General features: G+C 56.0%; 1 protein-coding gene across 1 annotated transcript in view; it reads left to right on the top strand.

The window, feature by feature from the left end:
- The first annotated feature begins 4,973 nt into the window (after positions 1-4,973).
- Positions 4,974-24,704, top strand: part of ZDHHC9 (zinc finger DHHC-type palmitoyltransferase 9) — a 69,036-nt gene continuing 49,305 nt past the window's right edge. Inside the window, exon 1 of the mRNA XM_069746093.1 lies at positions 4,974-5,112. The gene's annotated coding sequence lies outside the window, so the exon portion shown is untranslated. The remainder of the gene's footprint in view (positions 5,113-24,704) is intronic.

Genomic DNA, 24,704 nt, shown 5'->3' with positions numbered 1-24,704 from the left:
ATAGTCCTCCATATAGTATAATGCACTCCCCATAGTCCTTTCCATAGTATAATGCACTTCATAGTCCTCCATATATTAAAATACACTCCTCAGTCCTCCAAATAGTATAATACACTCCTCATAGTTCTTCATGTAGTATACTGCATTCCCCATAGTCCTCATTATAGCATAATACACTCCTCACAGACCTACATATAGTATAACGCACTCCCCATAGTCCTCCATGTAGTACAATGCACTCCCCATAGTATTATTATTATTTATATAGCACCATTGATTCCATGGTGCTGTACATGAGAAGCGGTTACATACAAATTACAGATATCACTTACAGTAACCAAACTAACAATTACAGACTGATACAGAGAGGCGAGGACCCTGCCCTTGCGGGCTTACATTCTACAGGATGGTGGAGAAGGAGACAGTAGGTTGAGGGTTGCAGGAGCTCCGGTGTTGGTGAGGCGGTAGCTTCGGTAGTGATGAGGAGGCAGCGGGGTCAGTGCAGGCTGTAGCTTTCCTGAAGATGTGGGTTTTCAGGTTCTGTCTGAAGGATCCGAATGTGGTTGATAGTCGGACGTGTTGGAGCAAAGAATTCCAGAGGATGGGGATGTTCGGGAGAAGTCTTGAAGACGGTTGGATGAGGAGTGAATACGTGTGGAGGAGAGGAGGAGGTCTTTGGATAAGGCATTCCATAGTTCTTCATATAGTATAAAGCATTCCCCATAGTCATTGATACAATATAATGCAGCCCCCTTAGAGTATAATGCAGCCACCCTTTAAGTATAATGCAGCCCCTCATAGATTATAATACAGCCCCTCAGAGTATAATGCAGCCACCCCATAGAATACAATGCAGCCCTCTCATAGAATATAATGTAGCCCCCCCTCAGAGTATAATGCAGCCCCTGTATAGTATAATGTAACCCTCCCATAGAATATAATGCAGTCCTACAGTATAATGGCCACCACCACCCCAGAGGACTGTCAGCTCTGGGGCCCAGGTTCCTGCAGCGGACTGTCAGCTCTTGAGCCCAGGTTCCTGTGGACTGTCAGCTCTGGGGCCCAGGTTCCTGCAGAGGACTGTCAGCTCTGGGGCCCAGGTTCCTGCAGTGGACTGTCAGCTCTGGGGCCCAGGTTCCTGTGGACTGTCAGCTCTGGGACCCAGGTTCCTGTGCACTGTCAGCTCTGGGGCCCAGGTTCCTGTTGACTGTCACCTCGGGGCCCCAGGTCCTGTGGACTGTCAGCTCTTGGGCCCAGGTTCCTGTGGACTGTCAGCTCTGGGGCCCAGGTTCCTGTGGACTGTCAGCTCTGGGGCCCAGGTTCCTGTGGACTGTCAGCTCTGGGGCCCAGGTTCCTGTGGACTGTCAGCTCTGGGGCCCAGGTTCCTGTGGACTGTCAGCTCTGGGGCCCAGGTTCCTGTGGACTGTCAGCTCTGGGGCCCAGGTTCCTGTGGACTGTCAGCTCTTGGGCCCAGGTTCCTTTGGACTGTCAGCTCTTGGGCCCAGGTTCCTGTGGACTGTCACGTCGGGGTCCCAGGTCCTGTGGACTGTCAGCTCTGGGGCCCAGGTTCCTGTGGACTGTCAGCTCTTGGGCCCAGGTTCCTGTGGACTGTCCGCTCTGGGGCCCAGGTTCCTGCAGAGGACTGTCAGCTCTGGGGCCCAGGTTCCTGCAATGGACTGTCAGCTCTGGGGCCCAGGTTCCTGTGGACTGTCAGCTCTGGGGCCCAGGTTCCTGTGGACTGTCAGCTCTGGGACCCAGGTTCCTGTGGACTGTCAGCTCTTAGGCCCAGGTTCCTGTGGACTGTCAGCTCTGGGGCCCAGGTTCCTGCAGAGGACTGTCAGCTCTGGGGCCCAGGTTCCTGTGGACTGTCCGCTCTGGGGCCCAGGTTCCTGCAGAGGACTGTCAGCTCTAGGGCCCAGGTTCCTGCAATGGACTGTCAGCCCTGGGGCCCAGGTTCCTGTGGACTGTCAGCCCTGGGGCCCAGGTTCCTGTGGACTGTCAGCTCTGGGGCCCAGGTTCCTGCAGAGGACTGTCAGCTCTTGGGCCCAGGTTCCTGTGGACTGTCAGCTCTAGGGCCCAGGTTCCTGCAATGGACTGTCAGCCCTGGGGCCCAGGTTCCTGTGGACTGTCAGCTCTGGGGCCAAGGTTCCTGTGGACTGTCAGCTCTTGTGCCCAGGTTCCTGTGGACTATCAGTTCTGGGTCCCAGGTTCCTGTGGACTGTCAGCTCTAGGGCCCAGGTTCCTGCAATGGACTGTCAGCCCTGGGGCCCAGGTTCCTGTGGACTGTCAGCTCTGGGGCCCAGGTTCCTGTGGACTGTCAGCTCTTGTGCCCAGGTTCCTGCGGACTGTCCACTCTGGGGCCCAGGTTCCTGTGGACTGTCAGCTCTGGGGCCCAGGTTCCTGTGGACTGTCAGCTCTGGGGCCCAGGTTCCTGTGGACTGTCAGCTAATGTGCCCAGGTTCCTGTGGACTGTTAGCTCTTGTGCCCAGGTTCCTGTGGACTGTCAGCTCTGGGGCCCAGGTTCCTGTGGACTGTCAGCTCTGGGGCCCAGGTTCCTGTGGACTGTCAGCTCTGGGGCCCAGGTTCCTGTGGACTGTCAGCTCTGGGGCCCAGGTTCCTGCAGAGGACTGTCAGCTTTTGGGCCCAGGTTCCTGTGGACAGTCCGCTCTGGGGCCCAGGTTCCTGCAGAGGACTGTCAGCTCTAGGGCCCAGGTTCCTGCAATGGACTGTCAGCCCTGGGGCCCAGGTTCCTGTGGACTGTCAGCTCTGGGGCCCAGGTTCCTGTGGACTGTCAGCTCTTGGGCCCAGGTTCCTGTGGACTGTCAGCTCTGGGGCCCAGGTTCCTGTGGACTGTCAGCTCTGGGGCCCAGGTTCCTGTGGACTGTCAGCTCTGGGGCCCAGGTTCCTGTGGACTGTCAGCTCTGGGGCCCAGGTTCCTGTGGACTGTCAGCTCTGGGGCCCAGGTTCCTGTGGACTGTCAGCTCTTGGGCCCAGGTTCCTGTGGACTGTCAGCTCTGGGGCCCAGGTTCCTGTGGACTGTCAGCTCTGGGGCCCAGGTTCCTGCGGACTCTCAGCTCTGGGGCCCAGGTTCCTGCGGACTGTCAGCTCTGGGGCCCAGGTTCCTGCGGACTGTCAGCTCTTGGGCCCAGGGTCCTGCGGACAGTCAGCTCTTGGGCCCAGGGTCCTGCGGACAGTCAGCTCTTGGGCCCAGGGTCCTGCGGACAGTCAGCTCTGGGGCCCAGGGTCCTGCGGACTGTCAGCTCTTGGGCCCAGGTTCCTGCGGACTGTCAGCTCTGGGGCCCAGGTTCCTGCGGACTGTCAGCTCTTGGGCCCAGGGTCCTGCGGACTGTCAGCTCTGGGGCCCAGGTTCCTGTGGACTGTCAGCTCTGGGGCCCAGGTTCCTGCAGCGGACTGTCAGCTCTGGGGCCCAGGTTCCTGTGGACTGTCAGCTCTGGGGCCCAGGTTCCTGCAGCGGACTGTCAGCTCTGGGGCCCAGGTTCCTGTGGACTGTCAGCTCTGGGGCCCAGGTTCCTGTGGACTGTCAGCTCTGGGGCCCAGGTTCCTGTGGACTGTCAGCTCTTGGGCCCAGGTTCCTGTGGACTGTCAGCTCTGGGGCCCAGGTTCCTGTGGACTGTCAGCTCTTGGGCCCAGGTTCCTGCGGACTGTCAGCTCTGGGGCCCAGGTTCCTGCGGACTGTCAGCTCTGGGGCCCAGGTTCCTGCGGACTGTCAGCTCTGGGGCCCAGGTTCCTGCGGACTGTCAGCTCTTGGGCCCAGGTTCCTGCGGACTGTCAGCTCTGGGGCCCAGGTTCCTGCGGACTGTCAGCTCTGGGGCCCAGGTTCCTGCGGACTGTCAGCTCTGGGGCCCAGGTTCCTGCGGACTGTCAGCTCTGGGGCCCAGGTTCCTGCGGACTGTCAGCTCTGGGGCCCAGGTTCCTGCGGACTGTCAGCTCTGGGGCCCAGGTTCCTGCGGACTGTCAGCTCTGGGGCCCAGGTTCCTGCGGACTGTCAGCTCTGGGGCCCAGGTTCCTGCGGACTGTCAGCTCTGGGGCCCAGGTTCCTGCGGACTGTCAGCTCTGGGGCCCAGGTTCCTGCGGACTGTCAGCTCTGGGGCCCAGGTTCCTGCGGACTGTCAGCTCTGGGGCCCAGGTTCCTGCGGACTGTCAGCTCTGGGGCCCAGGTTCCTGCGGACTGTCAGCTCTGGGGCCCAGGTTCCTGCGGACTGTCAGCTCTGGGGCCCAGGTTCCTGCGGACTGTCAGCTCTGGGGCCCAGGTTCCTGCGGACTGTCAGCTCTGGGGCCCAGGTTCCTGCGGACTGTCAGCTCTGGGGCCCAGGTTCCTGCGGACTGTCAGCTCTGGGGCCCAGGTTCCTGCGGACTGTCAGCTCTGGGGCCCAGGTTCCTGCGGACTGTCAGCTCTGGGGCCCAGGTTCCTGCGGACTGTCAGCTCTGGGGCCCAGGTTCCTGCGGACTGTCAGCTCTGGGGCCCAGGTTCCTGCGGACTGTCAGCTCTGGGGCCCAGGTTCCTGCGGACTGTCAGCTCTGGGGCCCAGGTTCCTGCGGACTGTCAGCTCTGGGGCCCAGGTTCCTGCGGACTGTCAGCTCTTGGGCCCAGGTTCCTGTGGACTGTCAGCTCTGGGGCCCAGGTTCCTGCGGACTGTCAGCTCTGGGGCCCAGGTTCCTGCGGACTGTCAGCTCTGGGGCCCAGGTTCCTGCGGACTGTCAGCTCTGGGGCCCAGGTTCCTGTACTCTGCTCCTCCCTCCTCTTTTCTCTGGTTACATTCTTCTTATCATTTCTGAACTAGACTTTGACTAGCAGATACCACATTAAGCCGCTTCGGCTCTAGGACCCAGCTGCCTGATTGGGTTGAGCGACTGGCACAGAACGTAGCCAATCAGGATGCAGGATCTGAATTAGAGGCAGGAGCTATATACAAGACCGACCAATAGGCTGAGCGTTATTCGCCAAACCGTGACGTCAGAGGTGGAGAAATTAAAGAAGCCGAGATTGCCCGGCGTGAGGAGAAGCAGAATGGCCCTGACCGTAGACTAGTGGCCCCGGAGACTGCGGGCGGGGGCCCGGCGCTGAGCGATCCCTGGGTGCGGGGCCTGCAGGTGAGCGGGTGTGATCCATTGTAGCCTCTCATCACATCCTACATTGTCACAGTGTGGAGGGAGACATTGTGTCAGGACCGAGGCGCAGGGTGTGAGCAGAGTGTGAGGCCCGAGACCGGGGGAGATCTGACGGCCGGAGCAGGAGAGCCACTGGATCCTGAGCGGAGGTCAGAGAGAGGGGGGAGGGGGGGCAGTGTACAGCATGGAGGGGTGATCACTGTACAATGTGGGGGAGATCTATGGGGTGATCACTGTATTCTGGGGGAGATCTATGGGGGTGATCACTGTATTCTGGGGGAGAGATCTATGGGGGTGATCACTGTATATTATGGGGGAGATCTATAGGGGTGATCACTGTGTATTCTGGGGGAGATCTATGGAGGGGTGATCACTGTACAATGTGGGGGAGATCTATGGAGGGGTGATCACTGTGCAATGTGGGGAAGATCTATGGGGGTGATCACTGTACAATGTGGGGGAGATCTATGGAGGGGTGATCACTGTACAATGTGGGGGAGATCTATGGGGTGATGATCACTGTATTCTGGGGGAGATCTATGGGGGTGATCACTGTACAGTATGGGGGAGATCTATGGGGTGATCACTGTATTCTGGGGGAGATCTATGGGGGTGATCACTGTATATTATGGGGGAGATCTATAGGGGTGATCACTGTGTATTCTGGGGGAGATCTATGGGGGTGATCACTATATTCTGGGGGAGATCTATGGGGGTGATCACTGTGCAGTATGGGGGAGATCTATGAGGGTGATCATTGTATATTCTGGGGGAGATCTATGGGGGTGATCACTATATTCTGGGGGTGATCACTGTACAATGTGGGGGAGATTTATTGGGGTGATCACTGTGCAGTATGGGGGAGATATATGGAGGGGTGATCACTGTGCAATGTGGGGGAGATCTATGGAGGGGTGATCACTGTACAATGTGGGGAAGATCTATGGGGGTGATCACTGTGCAATGTGGGGGAGATCTATGGAGGGGTGATCACTGTACAATGTGGGGGAGATCTATGGAGGGGTGATCACTGTGCAATGTGGGGAAGATCTATGGGGGTGATCACTGTGCAATGTGGGGGAGATCTATGGGGGTGATCACTGTGCAATGTGGGGGAGATCTATGGGGGTGATCACTGCAATGTGGGGGAGGGGTAATTACTGTGCAGCATAGAGGAGATCTATGGGGGAGGTGAGCAGTTTACATCATGGGGGTCAGCAATGTACAGGATGTGGCGATCTATAGTGTGGGGGTCAGCAATGTACAAGATCAGGGAGATCTATGAGAGGTTACCAGTGTTCAGCATCGGGGAGTATCTGGGGGTCAGCAGTTTACAGAATCGGGTGATCTATGGGGATCAGCTGTGTACAGCATGGGGGAGATCTATGATGGGGAAGGGTTTGGGATCAGTGGTGTCTGGTGTGGGGCGATTCGTCCATTATCCATGGAGGGCGGCTCATATATAGGAGCTGGGGATCTTATACAAGGCCGGGCAGTGATCAGTATATAACACGGGGATCTGCTCTGTTTATGGGGTTGGGGTGATATACAGGGGCTGACTATATGCAGTAATACACCATGGGGGGTCGTATACAGGGGCTGGGGACATTCTATTGGGGGGTCGTATACAGGGACTGGGGACATTCTATGGGGGGGTCGTATACAGGGGCTGGGGACATTCTATGGGGGGGTCGTATACAGGGGCTGGGGACATTCTATGGGGGGGTCGTATACAGGGTCTGGGGACATTCTATGGGGGGGTCATATACAGGGGCTGGGGACATTCTATGGGGGGTCGTATACAGGGTCTGGGGACATTCTATGGGGGGGTCATATACAGGGGCTGGGGACATTCTATGGGGGGTCGTATACAGGGGCTGGGGACATTCTATGGGGGGGGTCATATACAGGGGCTGTGGACATTCTATGGGGGGGGGTCATATACAGGGGCTGGGGACATTCTATTGGGGGGTCGTATACAGGGGCTGGGGACATTCTATGGGGGGGTCGTATACAGGGGCTGGGGACATTCTATGGGGGGTCCCATACAGGGGCTGGGGACATTCTATGGGGGGGGGTCATATACAGGGGCTGGCAGTAAGCAGTATCCAGCATTTCTATAGATCACGTACAATGTATTAGCATGGTGGGGGTCTTCCTTTCTCTGTGGTGGGTGGTAGTAGATCACATCCAGTGTGTGGATGCTGCCAGGCTGTATTTCGGCGGCGGGGGCGAGCACATCACACAGAGGATGCCAGCACAGGGGGAGCCATGCTGTGTCTCTGGATATTGAGCTGTGACAAAGGGATGGGGTGGGCCGCGTCTGTTGTGGCGGATTCCTCCCCCACCCTGCACACAGGATCTCCTGCGCGAGGCTTTGCTCCAGACATGGGGCTGCGAGGCGTGTGGGTCCGGGCTGGACGTGGTGCTGGTCCGGGCCGCTCTGCTTCTATGCCCCAGACTGCGCAGTGAGGGGAGCGGTGGTCTCGCCTGCATTTACAGGGGAGCGGTGGATGTGTGATGGGCAGTGGAGATGGCTGTCATTGTGTCTGCTCCTCTGTATGAGGACACCTGGTGTATGGAGGCAGTGAGCGAGGACGGGGTGGACCCATATATTATCTATACTGTGCACACAGGATAAATGCAGATTCTCCTAATAAATATGTCCTGTTGGAGCCCCTGAGCCCCCGTGATCCGCTCAGGGTCGCCCCCCCTGTGATCCGCTCAGGGTCGCCCCCCCTGTGATCCGCTCAGGGTCGCCCCCCCTGTGATCCGCTCAGGGTCGCCCCCCCTGTGATCCGCTCAGGGTCGCCCCCCCTGTGATCCGCTCAGGGTCGCCCCCCCTGTGATCCGCTCAGGGTCGCCCCCCCTGTGATCCGCTCAGGGTCGCCCCCCCTGTGATCCGCTCAGGGTCGCCCCCCCTGTGATCCGCTCAGGGTCGCCCCCCCTGTGATCCGCTCAGGGTCGCCCCCCCTGTGATCCGCTCAGGGTCGCCCCCCCTGTGATCCGCTCAGGGTCGCCCCCCCTGTGATCCGCTCAGGGTCGCCCCCCCTGTGATCCGCTCAGGGTCGCCCCCCCTGTGATCCGCTCAGGGTCGCCCCCCCTGTGATCCGCTCAGGGTCGCCCCCCCTGTGATCCGCTCAGGGTCGCCCCCCCTGTGATCCGCTCAGGGTCGCCCCCCCTGTGATCCGCTCAGGGTCGCCCCCCCTGTGATCCGCTCAGGGTCGCCCCCCCTGTGATCCGCTCAGGGTCGCCCCCCCTGTGATCCGCTCAGGGTCGCCCCCCCTGTGATCCGCTCAGGGTCGCCCCCCCTGTGATCCGCTCAGGGTCGCCCCCCCTGTGATCCGCTCAGGGTCGCCCCCCCTGTGATCCGCTCAGGGTCGCCCCCCCTGTGATCCGCTCAGGGTCGCCCCCCCTGTGATCCGCTCAGGGTCGCCCCCCCTGTGATCCGCTCAGGGTCGCCCCCCCTGTGATCCGCTCAGGGTCGCCCCCCCCCGTGATCCGCTCAGGGTCGCCCCCCCCCGTGATCCGCTCAGGGTGGCCCCCCCCCGTGATCCGCTCAGGGTGCCCCCCCCCCGTGATCCGCTCAGGGTGGCCCCCCCCCGTGATCCGCTCAGGGTGGCCCCCCCCCGTGATCCGCTCAGGGTGGCCCCCCCCCCGTGATCCGCTCAGGGTGGCCCCCCCCCGTGATCCGCTCAGGGTGGCCCCCCCCCCGTGATCCGCTCAGGGTGGCCCCCCCCGTGATCCGCTCAGGGTGGCCCCCCCCCCGTGATCCGCTCAGGGTGGCCCCCCCCCCGTGATCCGCTCAGGGTGGCCCCCCCCCGTGATCCGCTCAGGGTGGCCCCCCCCCCGTGATCCGCTCAGGGTGGCCCCCCCCCCGTGATCCGCTCAGGGTGGCCCCCCCCCCGTGATCCGCTCAGGGTGGCCCCCCCCCGTGATCCGCTCAGGGTGGCCCCCCCCCGTGATCCGCTCAGGGTGGCCCCCCCCCCGTGATCCGCTCAGGGTGGCCCCCCCCCGTGATCCGCTCAGGGTGGCCCCCCCCCCGTGATCCGCTCAGGGTGGCCCCCCCCCCGTGATCCGCTCAGGGTGGCCCCCCCCCCGTGATCCGCTCAGGGTGGCCCCCCCCCGTGATCCGCTCAGGGTGGCCCCCCCCCCCGTGATCCGCTCAGGGTGGCCCCCCCCCCCGTGATCCGCTCAGGGTGGCCCCCCCCCCCGTGATCCGCTCAGGGTGGCCCCCCCCCCCGTGATCCGCTCAGGGTGGCCCCCCCCCCCGTGATCCGCTCAGGGTGGCCCCCCCCCCCGTGATCCGCTCAGGGTGGCCCCCCCCCCCGTGATCCGCTCAGGGTGGCCCCCCCCCCCGTGATCCGCTCAGGGTGGCCCCCCCCCCGTGATCCGCTCAGGGTGGCCCCCCCAAAATGATCCGCTCAGGGTGGCCCCCCCAAAATGATCCGCTCAGGGTCGCCCCCCCCGAGATCCGCTCAGGGTCGCGCCCCCCCCCCCCGTGATCCGCACAGGGTGGCCCCCCCCCGTGATCCGCTCAGGGTCGCCCCCCCCCCCGTGATCCGCTCAGGGTCGCCCCCCCCCCCTCCCCCCGTGATCCGCTCAGGGTCGCCCCCCAAAATGATCCGCTCAGGGTGGCCCCCCCCCCGTGATCCGCTCAGGGTTCCTCTTCCTTCGTACAGCGGCCGGTGCCTGTGTTTGCTGTCAGTGATGGGCGCCGGCTGAATATACACAGAGGGCAGCATCCAGCAGCCTGGCGTCCGGCCGAGGACAATGAAGGGCATGCACCGGGCCGTACACACGGGACTGCGTCTGCTCCTGGGGGCCCGGTGACGGCCGTCCTGTGCATTCAGCCCCCGCCGCCTGTCGTCATGGAGAACTGATCGACAGATTCACAGATCTGATGGGAAGAGACGACCGCTGCCACTGCTCAGATTTACTTGTCATTTTTCCATGTGTATGTTATAGAGGAGGGTATATTGGGGTCTCTGAGGACAAGGAGGTCCACCCGTCCCTGTGTATGTTATAGGGGAGGATATATTGGGGTCTCTAATACAAGGAGGGTCCACATGTCCATGTGTATGTTATAGGGGAGGGTATATTGTGGACCCTCCTTGTATCAGAGACCCCACGTCCCTGTGTATGTTATAGAGGAGGGTATATCGGGGTCTCTGATACAAGGAGGGTCCACACGTCCATGTATATGTTATAGAGGAGGATATATTGGGGTCTCTGATACAAGGAAGGTCCACACGTCCATGTATATGTTATAGAGGAGGGTATATCGGGGTCTCTGATACAAGGAGGGTCCACACGTCCACGTGTATGTTATAGAGGAGGGTATATCGGGGTCTCTGATACAAGGAGGGTCCACCCGTCCATGTTTATGTTATAGAGGAGGGTATATCGGGGTCTCTGATACAAGGAGGGTCCACACGTCCATGTGTATGTTATAGAGGAGGATATATTGGGGTCTCTGATACAAGGAGGGTCCACCCGTCCATGTATATGTTATAGAGGAGGATATATTGGGGTCTCTGATACAAGGAAGGTCCACATGTCCATGTATATGTTATAGAGGAGGGTATATCGGGGTCTCTGATACAAGGAGGGTCCACACGTCCATGTGTATGTTATAGAGGAGGATATATTGGGGTCTCTGATACAAGGAAGGTCCACCCGTCCATGTTTATGTTATAGAGGAGGGTATATCGGGGTCTCTGATACAAGGAGGGTCCACACGTCCATGTATATGTTATAGAGGAGGATATATTGGGGTCTCTGATACAAGGAGGGTCCACCCGTCCATGTATATGTTATAGAGGAGGATATATTGGGGTCTCTGATACAAGGAAGGTCCACATGTCCATGTATATGTTATAGAGGAGGGTATATCGGGGTCTCTGATACAAGGAGGGTCCACACGTCCATGTGTATGTTATAGAGGAGGATATATTGGGGTCTCTGATACAAGGAAGGTCCACCCGTCCATGTTTATGTTATAGAGGAGGGTATATCGGGGTCTCTGATACAAGGAGGGTCCACACGTCCATGTATATGTTATAGAGGAGGATATATTGGGGTCTATGATACAAGGAAGGTCCACCCGTCCATGTTTATGTTATAGAGGAGGGTATATCGGGGTCTCTGATACAAGGAGGGTCCACACGTCCATGTGTATGTTATAGAGGAGGATATATTGGGGTCTCTGATACAAGGAGGGTCCACCCGTCCATGTATATGTTATAGAGGAGGGTATATTGGGTGTCTCTTCATGGGGTCTCTGATACAAGGAGGGTCCATACGTCCATGTGTATCCAGAGTCCTTTGTCAGGGCTCTTGTGTCCCATGAGAACTTCGTCTCCATACTGCACCGATCACAGGAATGACATTTGTGGGGTCTTCCCTGACATCCAGTGCCATACTCTCCTCTTCTGTCTGCCGCCGCACTGGTGGTCTCCGCGCCGCTCTCCACCTACTTCCTGCCCAGATCGCATAATGTACATCATTCATATAGCTGCTGCCAATCACTTAGCTCAGTAGCATCAATGGCATGTGTCCATACATCACAGTGATTGTCTGCAGCGGTCACCAGAATGATGTACAGCGTGTGATCTCTGCAGGCAGTAAGCAGGGACCACCGTGGACCCCTGGACCTGCAGCACTAGAGCAGAGCGGGTGAGAAGAGACGAGGATCCCTCCTTTTCCTATTTCTCATTCCCTTTTCTTGGTCCCAGGTTGTGATCGGCCTAAAGTGCGGGGTCCCGTAATGGCCGGGGAACAAGGGCGACCTGCACCCACCACCCGCCATTTCTTGTTCTCACCCCCTCATACACCAGGGCCTGAGTGCAGCGGACCCCCGGGGGCCAAGGACGTCTGGAGTAATGAGCTGTTGGCTATAGGGGTTGAAGCTGGATCTGTCGGGAGCAGATCACCGGGGGCCACTTACTGTCCTGCCCGGGGGCCCTTCCCACCTGCCCTGTAGGATGTAGGCGCATAGTGTGGTCTGTGTGCCCACTCTTCTGTGAACGGTCATGGAGGGGCTTCTCCTGGAGTTGATGTCCGGGGGAGGCCCCTGGACTGGCAGCTTGGAAGCGATGGGCCGCTCTGTAGGAAGAGGGGCATGGGGGGCACCGTGTCTTTGAAGCTCCTCTATTGTATGTTTCCCCTGGAGTCTTCCGCACGGATTCTTCCAATGTTTTACAAGCTCAGGATTTTGGGTTTGAAGTGCAGATAGATGTCGGCCCGGAGGCAGCGAGACGCCCCAGCCTTCTATATGAGGAACGTGGCCTCCAGGTCGTGGCACTGTGATTCCATCTGTCAGGAGCTCGTTATCCCCCCCCATACGTGGCCCAGTGGTCAGATCATACCGCACGTTTCGGCAGGACATACACTACAATGGTGGTCCGGTGTTCCCTGCTTGTTCAGTGTCTGCACAGATCCTTTTTTATTGTCCTCGCTGTGGAGGGGTCTTGGTCTGTACATGTAGCAGATGACGACTACGGACAGGAATCCTCTGGGAGTTGTATTGCAGACTGCAGCGTCTCCGCCATCACTGCTTCCTTTTCTTGTGCTCTGTGTCAGTCTTCACTGTAGATCATTCATGAATCAGGAGGCTCAGGATGAGCAGCTCTGTATCTCATTGATGTGCTGGATATATTTTGTTATTTATGGGATTGCTGTGAGTTCGGAGTCGGTGTCATCTGCCTCTGCTCGGGCTCCGCTCCTCGTGTTCTGATTTCTGATCATTAATCTAGGAGCCACGAGTTCCAGCTCTGGAGCGTTAATGAGCCTCTGTGTGAGATGCTTCTGTCGTCTGCTTCATGCCTGGGAAGTTCTTACTGCCGGATACAATGTATCTCCTACTAATTCCCTGTCATTACACTGGAGAGGCGGTAATGGAGGCCACAAAGCCCAATCACTGGCCACAGCCCGGGCTCAGACTAGGATGTCAGTGGATCCACATGTCAGAGCCCCGGAGAGCTGGGTCTTACAGGGTTTGTCCAATTACAGAAATGGGGCTGGCTTCCTCTGAAAATGGCGCCATCTCCGTCTGCAGGCTGTGTCTGTTACTGCAGCTCGGGGGGCTGTGGTGGCTGTGCGGGTGGGGTGAGCGCTGGCCCCGGGGGGCTGTGGTGGCTGTGCGGGTGGGGTGAGCGCTGGCCCCGGGGGGCTGTGGTGGCTGTGCGGGTGGGGTGAGCGCTGGCCCCGGGGGGCTGTGCGGGTGGGGTGAGCGCTGGCCCCGGGGGACTATGGTGGCTGAGCGGGTGGGGTGAGCGCTGGCCCCGGGGGGCTATGGTGGCTGTGCGGGTGGGATGAGCGCTGGCCCCGGGGGGCTGTGCGGGTGGGGTGAACGCTGGCCCCAGGGGGCTATGGTGGCTGTGCGGGTGGGGTGAGCGCTGGCCCCGGGGGGCTGTGGTGGCTGTGCGGGTGGGGTGAGCGCTGGCCCCAGGGGGACTATGGTGGATGTGCGGGTGGGGTGAGCGCTGGCCCAGGGGGGCTATGGTGGCTGTGCGGGTGGGATGAGCGCTGGCCCCGGGGGGCTGTGCGGGTGGGGTGAACGCTGGCCCCAGGGGGCTATGGTGGCTGTGCGGGTGGGGTGAGCGCTGGCCCCGGGGGGCTGTGGTGGCTGTGCGGGTGGGGTGAGCGCTGGCCCCGGGGGGCTGTGGTGGCTGTGCGGGTGGGGTGAGCGCTGGCCCCGGGGGGCTGTGGTGGCTGTGCGGGTGGGGTGAGCGCTGGCCCCGGGGGGCTGTGCGGGTGGGGTGAGCGCTGGCCCCGGGGGACTATGGTGGCTGTGCGGGTGGGGTGAGCGCTGGCCCCGGGGGGCTATGGTGGCTGTGCGGGTGGGATGAGCGCTGGCCCCGGGGGGCTGCGCGGGTGGGGTGAACGCTGGCCCCAGGGGGCTATGGTGGCTGTGCGGGTGGGGTGAGCGCTGGCCCCGGGGGGCTGTGGTGGCTGTGCGGGTGGGGTGAGCGCTGGCCCCGGGGGACTATGGTGGGTGGGGTGAGCGCTGGCCCCGGGGGACTATGGTGGATGTGCGGGTGGGGTGAGCGCTGGCCCCAGGGGGACTATGGTGGATGTGCGGGTGGGGTGAGCGCTGGCCCAGGGGGGCTATGGTGGCTGTGCGGGTGGGATGAGCGCTGGCCCCGGGGGGCTGTGCGGGTGGGGTGAACGCTGGCCCCAGGGGGCTATGGTGGCTGTGCGGGTGGGGTGAGCGCTGGCCCCGGGGGGCTGTGGTGGCTGTGCGGGTGGGGTGAGCGCTGGCCCCAGGGGGACTATGGTGGATGTGCGGGTGGGGTGAGCGCCGGCCCCGGGGGACTATGGTGGGTGGGGTGAGCGCTGGCCCCGGGGGACTATGGTGGGTGGGGTGAGCGCTGGCCCCGGGGGACTATGGTGGATGTGCGGGTGGGATGAGCGCTGGCCCCAGGGGGACTATGGTGGATGTGCGGGTGGGGTGAGCGCTGGCCCAGGGGGACTATGGTGGATGTGCGGGTGGGATGAGCGCTGGCCCCAGGGGGACTATGGTGGATGTGCGGGTGGGGTGAGCGCTGGCCCAGGGGGACTATGGTGGATGTGCGGGTGGGGTGAGCGCTGGCCCAGGGGGACTATGGTGGATGTGCGGGTGGGGTGAGCGCTGGCCCCAGGGGGGCTGGTTTTCGGTCTCTGGAGGTGAGTGGTGCTGGTGTCATGGCGTCTGCCAGCTTCTCCCATTATGGCACCTACATGACTCTTCTGTGTTTTCCTCCTGTGTTTCTATGCGGCTGTGATCACAGATTTGTTGTGGAGATTTGTTGGATTGAATATCCGATTCTCTCAGTACATTACAGGTGTTGACGCTGTTGCACAATTTCTGCAATTAATCTGCTCTGTGTGAACGCCCCTAACTGGATCCTGTGTAACCGGCCATAGTGTACCCCGAGTGCAGACTGGACCCCGGGATAAAGCTGCCCAGGCCGTCTACTGCCACATTATACCCCCGTGATATCAGCAGCTTCGAGTGACAAAAACAAAATTTACTTAATTTTTCAACATATTATTGGAGGTTCAGGCTTGTCAGGTTATGTGAGAAGATGGGGTCACTTTACGTCAGTTGTCAGCAGGATTGTGCTCAGTGTCAGGTCAGTGCCGTTATACTGATTACACTGATTCCTGTGATCAGGATTGTGCTCGGTGACTACAGGCAGTGTCAGGTCGGTGTCGTTATACTGATTACACTGATACCTGTGATCAGGATTGTGCTCGGTGACTACAGGCAGTGTCAGGTTGGTGCCGTTATACTGATTACACTGATACCTGTGATCAGGATTGTGCTCGGTGACTACAGACAGTGTCAGGTCCATGCCATTATACTGATTAGGCCGGGATCACACATGCGAGAAACACGTCCGTGTCTCGCATGTGAAATCCAAGCTCTGGCGCTGGCACTCCAGAGCGGAGTGTGCGGCTCCATGTGTTGCTATGCGTCCGCACGCTCTGCTCCACAGTGCCGGCGCCAGAGCTTGGATTTCACATGCGAGACACGGACGTGTTTCTCGCATGTGTGATCCCGGCCTTACACTGATACCTGTGATCAGGATTGTGCTCAGTGACTACAGACAGTGTCAGGTCGGTGCCGTTATACTGATTACACTGATATCTGTGATCGGGATTGTGCTCAGTGACTACAGACAGTGTCAGGTCAGCGCCGTTATACTGATACCTGGTGATTATCTAGATTTTGCAATCTTCATTAAGCGTGCACATATCTGGACACTCTATGCCATTACTTTTATTGGCACAGGCATTTGCCATATCGCTACATCTTCGTGTTACTCTTCCTCTATAAGCAGTCAGGAGACTGATGAAGGTCCTTGTTGGACCAAAACGTTTGAGTTACGGACTGCAATAAAAATTTCAACAGAGTTTTCTATAAGTTGACTTCCAAGTTTTACTATTTTAGTTCCCATTACCTGGCTGTGTCTCTGCAGTGGTTATTGGTCACTGTATGGCGGTATTTCTTTCCGGTGGCGGCACTGAGCACTGTTTCTACTTGGTAGCTCAATAATCACAAGGCTTCAAACTGTGTGACTGCTTTTTCAGCTTTTGATTGTGGTATTTTTGCAGTGCTCGGCGGTTTTATTGGAGCACTATATGGTGGTATTTATTTTGGTTCCACGTGGCTGTAATGTCTTTTTCTCGTATGCTGGTATTACTGTTGTGTATGGTTCTGTAGTGTGAGGCGGTGGTATTTATTTGTGATCTGTATGATGGCGGCTCTGTGTAGCTGTGGGAAGTTTTGTCCCCTGTAGGGCACCAGACTGTGCGGTGCTTATAATTGGGCACTATATGACCATATACCATGTGATGGAGTGACGCCGGCAGCTGGTACCACACTGGGCACCATCCACCGCCTCTCTCCCAACTCCTAAATCAAAAATGATTGTTATTAAGCGCCACTAGTCCACGTTCACACGGTCAGTATTTGTAGAGGCGGGGAGGGTGTGAGGCTGCCTCCGCCGGCACCAGCGCCTCCACCTTCCATAAGCCGCAGTGTTAGTGGCCATTATCTCCTGGTCGCGGCACTTTTCTTGGCTGAACTGTAATGGGCCCAAACTGATGGTCATTAGCGACTGCGCGCTTTGTGCTTTGCTTTTATGATCCATTGTATTTGGAAATGCGGACGCCGTGTTTATGGAAATGCCAAAGCGGCTGAGATGACGCTTAGTACTGTTAGGCTATGTGCACACGTTCAGGATTTCTTGCAGAACATTCCTGAGAAAAACCTGAAATTTTCTGCAAGAAATCTGCATGTGTTTTTTTGCGCGTTTTTGCCGCAGTTTTGGTGCGTTTTTTTCCGGACATTTCCCAATGCATTTTATAGTGGGAAATCCGCAAGATTAATAAACATGCTGCGGTTTTTTTTTTTTTTCCCAGAAAAAAGCATCATGTGCACAAAACATGCGGAATTCATTCTAAATGATGGGATGCTTATTGTATGCTGTTTTTGCGGTTTTATAGTGTTTTTATCGCAAAAAAATCCGCAAAAAATCAGCAACGTGTGCACACAGCCTTACACTGCGGCAATTAACCAGGAGCGCCATTTATTAATTATTTTGATTGATTTACCCATTTACTACTTTTATTTCCACAGTGTGTGGAATATAATTTTCATTTTTTTTTGGTAAATTTTTGTAGCAGAAAAGCCTATACTGTAATCTATATACTATATCTATATACTGTAAGAAGAGGCAATTTGCATATTATACTGTAATCAGCACCTGCGGAGAAAAAACCTGTCGGGATAAAAAAGAAAACCTCAACATTTCTGCACGACAACATGGCTATGTTCACACCTTGCATTTTTGCTATGCAAATTTGAAGCTGTGTTTGTCAGTACCAGCAAAAGCTGTGAGATTCTAGAAATCTCATGCACACACATGGTTTGTTTTTTCTTTTCCTTCTTTCAGCTTTTTTTTTTTTTTTTTTTTCACCCATAGAAAGCAATGAGCGTGCAAAAACGCAGGAATCGGATTTTGCTGTGTTTTTGGTCCTTAGGGAGTTGCTTCATGGCTTTTTTTTTTTATTTTTATTTTTTTGGGGTGGGGGGGGCACTAAACTTTATCAGCATCCACAAGAGACAATAAAAACACAGCAAAAAAAGCAGCAAAACCTTCTGCAGGATTTGCCTGCAGAAAATAAACGCAGCAAAAACGCAACGTGTGAACATGGCCTAATGGTGACACTGGTCAGTTTTGGGATTAGCTGGGTCCCGTTGGTCCTCCCACATCCCGGTTGTGTCGGCCCTCAGGGGCCACTGACATTAGATGCGTTTGGTGAGAGCGGCGCTTCGCCTTGTGATCTTTCTCGTAGACACATTGCTGCCATGTGGTGTTTTCATGTTTTGCTTCCACCCAGAGCTGTCAGTCCAGTAGGGTGGGGGATGGAAGGGTGGGCACGTAAATCGGCTGAACAGAATCTAATGAGGAAAGATTGCTCCTCGTGTGAATAGTTCTGTTTCAATTCTTTACCATGTCCACTTAGTGGATGCTTTCCTGAAACGGCAGCATAATACAAAGAATAGCAGGTTTAACCAAAATCCTTTGCAGTAGGCGGAGCTATGCAAATCATCTCTGTCCACTTAGAAATGCTGCTCAGAGCTGAAGGTTTGTTACACTTGTATCCAGACAATCCTCTGTGAGTAAACGCATCAGCTGCAGAAACCTCTCTGCTTCTCACATCTTGCTACAATGTATCAGTCTGGAGTCCGCAGAGGATTGGCTAAACTGGGTTCAAATGCAGCAAACCATCAGCTGTGAGAAGCATTGGTTAGGTGTCTGACAACAAGCAGAGATCTTGACGATGGCGACAAATGCAAACACAAAGTGAAGTATAAAGCCGCAGGAGCTTTCATTCCACATTGGCAGGAGATTGGCTGCGGACTCTCGAGAACCCCGGGGGGCCCTTAGGTCACACAGCGCTCCCCCAGACTTGTGACCTCTCCAGTGTGAATACGTTGCTGCCAGGTGGTTCTTGTGTCCTCGCTGATTTCCAGCTGTGAGCGCCTGCTCTGCAGTTAATTCTGCTTTTATGACCGGCCGCTCATTTCCCTCCTGCCTGTGACGATGCAGCCGGCTGTGTATTTTCCATTTAGGAATCCATTCTGAAACCTGAATCCAGATCCTGCGTATAATTTCCACAGCGTAGATAAATATTTGGTCAGCGCCGGCTGAGACTCGGTGCATCGTGTGTCAATAATCCTGTACTGGGCCGAAACCAGGCGCCAATGACGAGCCCCCCAGCCACACATGTGGGGGACAGCACGTATGTTCCCGGGGATACCCCCAATGACGAGCCCCCCGGCCACACATGTGGGGGACAGCACGTATGTTCCCGGGGATAACCCCAATGACGAGCCCCCCGGCCACACATGTGGGGGACAGCACGTATGTTCCCGGGGTACCCCCAATGACGAGCCCCCCGGCCACACATGTGGGGGACAGCACCTATGTTCCCGGGGTACCCCCAATGACTAGCCCCCCGGCCACACGTGGGGGACAGCACGTATGTTCCCGGGGTACCCCCAATGACGAGCCCCCCGGCCACACATGTGGGGGACAGCACGTATGTTCCCGGGGATACCCCCAATGACGAGCCCCCGGCCACACATGTGGGGGACAGCACCTATGTTCCCGGGATACCCCCAATGACGAGCCCCCCGGCCACACATGTGGGGGACAGCACGTATGTTCCCGGGATACCCCCAATGATGAGCCCCCCGGCCACACATGTGGGGGACAGCACGTATGTTCCCGGGGATACCCCCAATGACGAGCCCCCCGGCCACACGTGGGGGACAGCACGTATGTTCCCGGGGATACCCCCAATGACGAGCCCCCCGGCCACACATGTGGGGGACAGCACGTATGTTCCCGGGGATACCCCCAATGACGAGCCCCCCGGCCACACATGTGGGGGACAGCACGTATGTTCCCGGGGATACCCCCAATGACGAGCCCCCCGGCCACACATGTGGGGGACAGCACCTATGTTCCCGGGGATACCCCCAATGACGAGCCCCCCGGCCACACATGTGGGGGACAGCACGTATTTTCCCGGGGATACCCCCAATGACGAGCCCCCCGGCCACACATGTGGGGGACAGCACGTATTTTCCCGGGGATACCCCCAATGACGAGCCCCCCGGCCACACATGTGGGGGACAGCACGTATGTTCCCGGGGATACCCCCAATGACGAGCCCCCCGGCCACACGTGGGGGACAGCACGTATGTTCCCGGGGATACCCCCAATGACGAGCCCCCCGGCCACACATGTGGGGGACAGCACGTATGTTCCCGGGGATACCCCCAATGACGAGCCCCCCGGCCACACATGTGGGGGACAGCACGTATGTTCCCGGGGATACCCCCAATGACGAGCCCCCCGGCCACACATGTGGGGGACAGCACCTATGTTCCCGGGGATACCCCCAATGACGAGCCCCCCGGCCACACATGTGGGGGACAGCACGTATTTTCCCGGGGATACCCCCAATGACGAGCCCCCCGGCCACACATGTGGGGGACAGCACGTATGTTCCCGGGGATACCCCCAATGACGAGCCCCCCGGCCACACATGTGGGGGACAGCACCTATGTTCCCGGGGATACCCCCAATGACGAGCCCCCCGGCCACACATGTGGGGGACAGCACCTATGTTCCCGGGGATACCCCCAATGACGAGCCCCCCGGCCACACATGTGGGGGACAGCACGTATGTTCCCGGGATACCCCCAATGACGAGCCCCCCGGCCACACATGTGGGGGACAGCACGTATTATTTGGTTCTTCCAGCTCGTGTCTGAGATATCGAATAGTAAATGAATTACAGTAGAATTCCGGCTGCAAAAAGTCTCAAAATAATCCCATGGGATGTTTCATTACTAAAGAGCAAACGCGATTGTATCTGTGATCACACAGCGGTCACATGGCGGACGGCATTATTATCATGGGGGATTATCTGAAAAACTAGAGCTAATTCTGCAAAAGTAATGGGATGATTAACATTTGCAAAATACCCCAAATCCAGGGTAAAACCTCGGCACCTGAGAGGGGGAGCGAGCATTCAGCAGAGAACGTGGCACGCTCCAGCGCGTCAGTGTGTGTTTTGTTTTTGTTTTTTTTGTCTTTTCTAGTTGGGCCTTGTAAAATGTTGTAAAATGTTTCACTTAATCAATTTGGTCTGTAAGAAAAACTTTACAAATGCAGAAGTTGTGAGTCTCCTCCAGCACTATCTATATAAATAAATGCACCACGGGGACCCGAACATCCAGAACTACGGCCACTCGTGGGCTCAAACTCGCCGTCACTCAGCTTTCTGCGCTTCCTGATCACAACTTGTCTAGTACATGATCGGACTAGAAGTAACAGCCAGAGTAAGGAAGAGAACCAGAATATCAAATCAATCAATATTTATTAGAACAAATATATTAAACTAGATGGTGGCCCGATTCTAACACATCGGGTATTCTAGAATATGCATGTCCACGTAGTATATTGCCCAGCCACGTAGTATATTGCCCAGCCACGTAGTATATTGCCCAGCCACGTAGTATATTGCCCAGCCACGTAGTATATTGCCCAGCCACGTAGTATATTGCCCAGCCACGTAGTATATTGCCCAGCCACGTAGTATATTGCCCAGCCACGTAGTATATTGCCCAGTCACGTAGTATATTGCCCAGCCCACGTAGTATATTGCCCAGTCACGTAGTATATTGCCCAGTCACGTAGTATATTGCCCAGTCACGTAGTATATTGCCCAGTCACGTAGTATATTGCCCAGTCACGTAGTATATTGCCCAGCCACGTAGTATATTGCCCAGCCACGTAGTATATTGCCCAGCCACGTAGTATATTGCCCAGCCACGTAGTATATTGCCCAGCCACGTAGTATATTGCCCAGCCACGTAGTATATTGCCCAGCCACGTAGTATATTGCCCAGCCACGTAGTATATTGCCCAGCCACGTAGTATATTGCCCAGCCACGTAGTATATTGCCCAGCCACGTAGTATATTGCCCAGCCACGTAGTATATTGCCCAGCCCACGTAGTATATTGCCCAGTCACGTAGTATATTGCCCAGCCACGTAGTATATTGCCCAGTCACGTAGTATATTGCCCAGCCACGTAGTATATTGCCCAGTCACGTAGTATATTGCCCAGTCACGTAGTATATTGCCCAGCCACGTAGTATATTGCCCAGTCACGTAGTATATTGCGCAGCCCACGTAGTGTATTGCACAGCCCACGTAGTATATTGCCCAGTCACGTAGTATATTGCCCAGTCACGTAGTATATTGCCCAGTCACGTAGTATATTGCCCAGCCACGTAGTATATTGCCCAGCCACGTAGTATATTGCCCAGTCACGTAGTATATTGCCCAGCCACGTAGTATATTGCCCAGTCACGTAGTATATTGCGCAGCCCACGTAGTGTATTGCACAGCCCACGTAGTATATTGCCCAGTCACATAGTATATTGCCCAGCCACGTAGTATATTGCGCAGCCCACGTAGTATATTGCCCAGCCACGTATGTAACAGGTTAAAAAAGACTTAAAATAAATAAACTTATACTCACCTTCCGAGGGCCCCTTGTAGTCCTGTCGCCTGTGTGCGGTGCACGCGGCAGCTTCCGGTCCCAGGGTTGGTATGAACGCAGGACCTGTGATGATGTCGCGATCACATGACCGTGACATCATGTCAGGTCCTTCTCGCATAGCATCCTTAGCACCGGAACCTGCCGCTTGCACTGCCGAGGACAGCGCCACGTCGGAGGGTGAGAATAACCTTTTTTTTATTATTATTATTTGTAACATTAGATCTTTTTACTATTGATGCCGCATACGCACACAGGGTTAATAGCTGCATTAATGGAGTGCGTTACACCGCAGTCCATTAATGTTGGCATTAACCCTGTGTGAGGACTGACGGGAGGGAGGAGCGGGCACTGATTGGTTGTGGAAAAACGCCCACAACCATTGCCACGACCAATCAGCGACTTGGATATCCATGACAGACAGAGGCCGCGACCAATGAATATCCGCGACAGAAAGAAAGACAGACTGAAGTCACCCTTAGACAATTCTATAGTAGATAATGAAAACATACAGAGTGCCTTGTAAAGGGGGACGCCTCTGTATCCTGACTGAGGGTAAATGTTCTGCTACACAAAGTTATGAAAAACTATTTCACGACACAGCTGTGGGGTGACCAGGGGCTCCTTCCCTGTTCCTAACACTAGGGGGCGCCCTAGCTCGCCCTATTTCCCTGGATACTTCTGAAGGTGAAGATTCCGGGGCCTCCACCCTTGCTTTATCTCCTGAGTTAGCTCTCCGTCTGTTATCTTCCCCATCCAGGGAACAGGGGGCGCTAATGTACACCGAGGTACACTAAACCTCAGATAAGGCCACACAGACAAGGGTTAACAGAAAACTACAGACACACAAAATATTCACTCACATATTACAGAGGAATGCGCCGGGGCGTGGAGGTAGGGCAATAAACCAAAATAGAGAAGGATAGAGAATTACTACACTCACAAACCAAGCAACAGTCACAGGTAACTCCTCCAACTCACCTTCTCATATGCCAAGCTCAGCTGTGAGCACAGAGATTTCCAACATGGCCGATTTAACCCCTGTTCTGCCCGAAGAAATAAGTACATTTAAAATGTGGAAGTTCTTCTTCTCGGTGCCGGAGTAGGAGCAATCAGCCGCTAGATTCTTCTGTCTCCACACAGTCGTGGTCACCCCGTGACACTATTTAGTCAAGTGACCCCTCATAATAATCACAACAAAACCGAATGAATGAAATCAGTGTTATAATAATCAAAATTAAATGATGATGAGGAATAAAATGTGACCGGACTCCTGAAACCGACTACAGATATCACCGAGGGCAACAACCAAGTAGAGTTTAAATCAAACATCCGAGCGGAAAACATATTTGCATCTAAGAACAATGGCAGCGAGGGAAAGGCCCTGAAAAGGAAACGGATTACAAAAGAGCTGCAAAACCCAGGACTTCACTAAGACGCTGCGGACTCAGAGCATCGAAGCGATAGATCCGTCTGTTCTCTATTTGTTCAAGGATTTTACCAATGTCCCCACCACAGATCCCAGGATGACCCGATCAATAACTTCAGTGATAAGACCACTCGAAATTACAACTGTGAAACCTTTTAAAATGTCAATGTATGTACACAGTGACTGCACCAGCCGAATAGTGAGTGCAGCTCTGGGGTATAATACAGGATGTAACTCAGGATCAGTAATGTAAGGTATGTACACAGTGACTGCACCAGCAGAATAGTGAGTGCAGCTCTGGGGTATAATACAGGATGTAACTCAGGATCAGTAATGTATGTACACAGTGACTGCACCAGCAGAATAGTGAGTGCAGCTCTGGGGTATAATACAGGATGTAACTCAGGATCAGTAATGTAATGTATGTACACAGTGACTGCACCAGCAGAATAGTGAGTGCAGCTCTGGGGTATAATACAGGATGTAACTCAGGATCAGTAATGTAAGGTATGTACACAGTGACTGCACCAGCAGAATAGTGAGTGCAGCTCTGGGGTATAATACAGGATGTAACTCAGGATCAGTAATGTAATGTACGTACACAGTGACTGCACCAGCAGAATAGTGAGTGCAGCTCTGGAGTATAATACAGGAGGTAACTCAGGATCAGTAATGTAATGTATGTACACAGTGACTGCACCAGCAGAATAGTGAGTGCAGCTCTGGGGTATAATACAGGATGTAACTCAGGATCAGTAATGTAATGTATGTACACAGTGACTGCACCAGCAGAATAGTGAGTGCAGCTCTGGGGTATAATACAGGAGGTAACTCAGGATCAGTAATGTAATGTATGTACACAGTGACTGCACCAGCAGAATAGTGAGTGCAGCTCTGGGGTATAATACAGGATGTAACTCAGGATCAGTAATGTATGTACACAGTGACTGCACCAGCAGAATAGTGAGTGCAGCTCTGGGGTATAATACAGGATGTAACTCAGGAT

Source organism: Ranitomeya imitator, chromosome 2 (assembly GCF_032444005.1).
Source record: "Ranitomeya imitator isolate aRanImi1 chromosome 2, aRanImi1.pri, whole genome shotgun sequence".
Classification (NCBI taxonomy): domain Eukaryota; kingdom Metazoa; phylum Chordata; class Amphibia; order Anura; family Dendrobatidae; genus Ranitomeya; species Ranitomeya imitator.
Note: the sequence above shows the minus strand (reverse complement) of the source record. Positions and strands in the feature narration are given on the sequence as shown.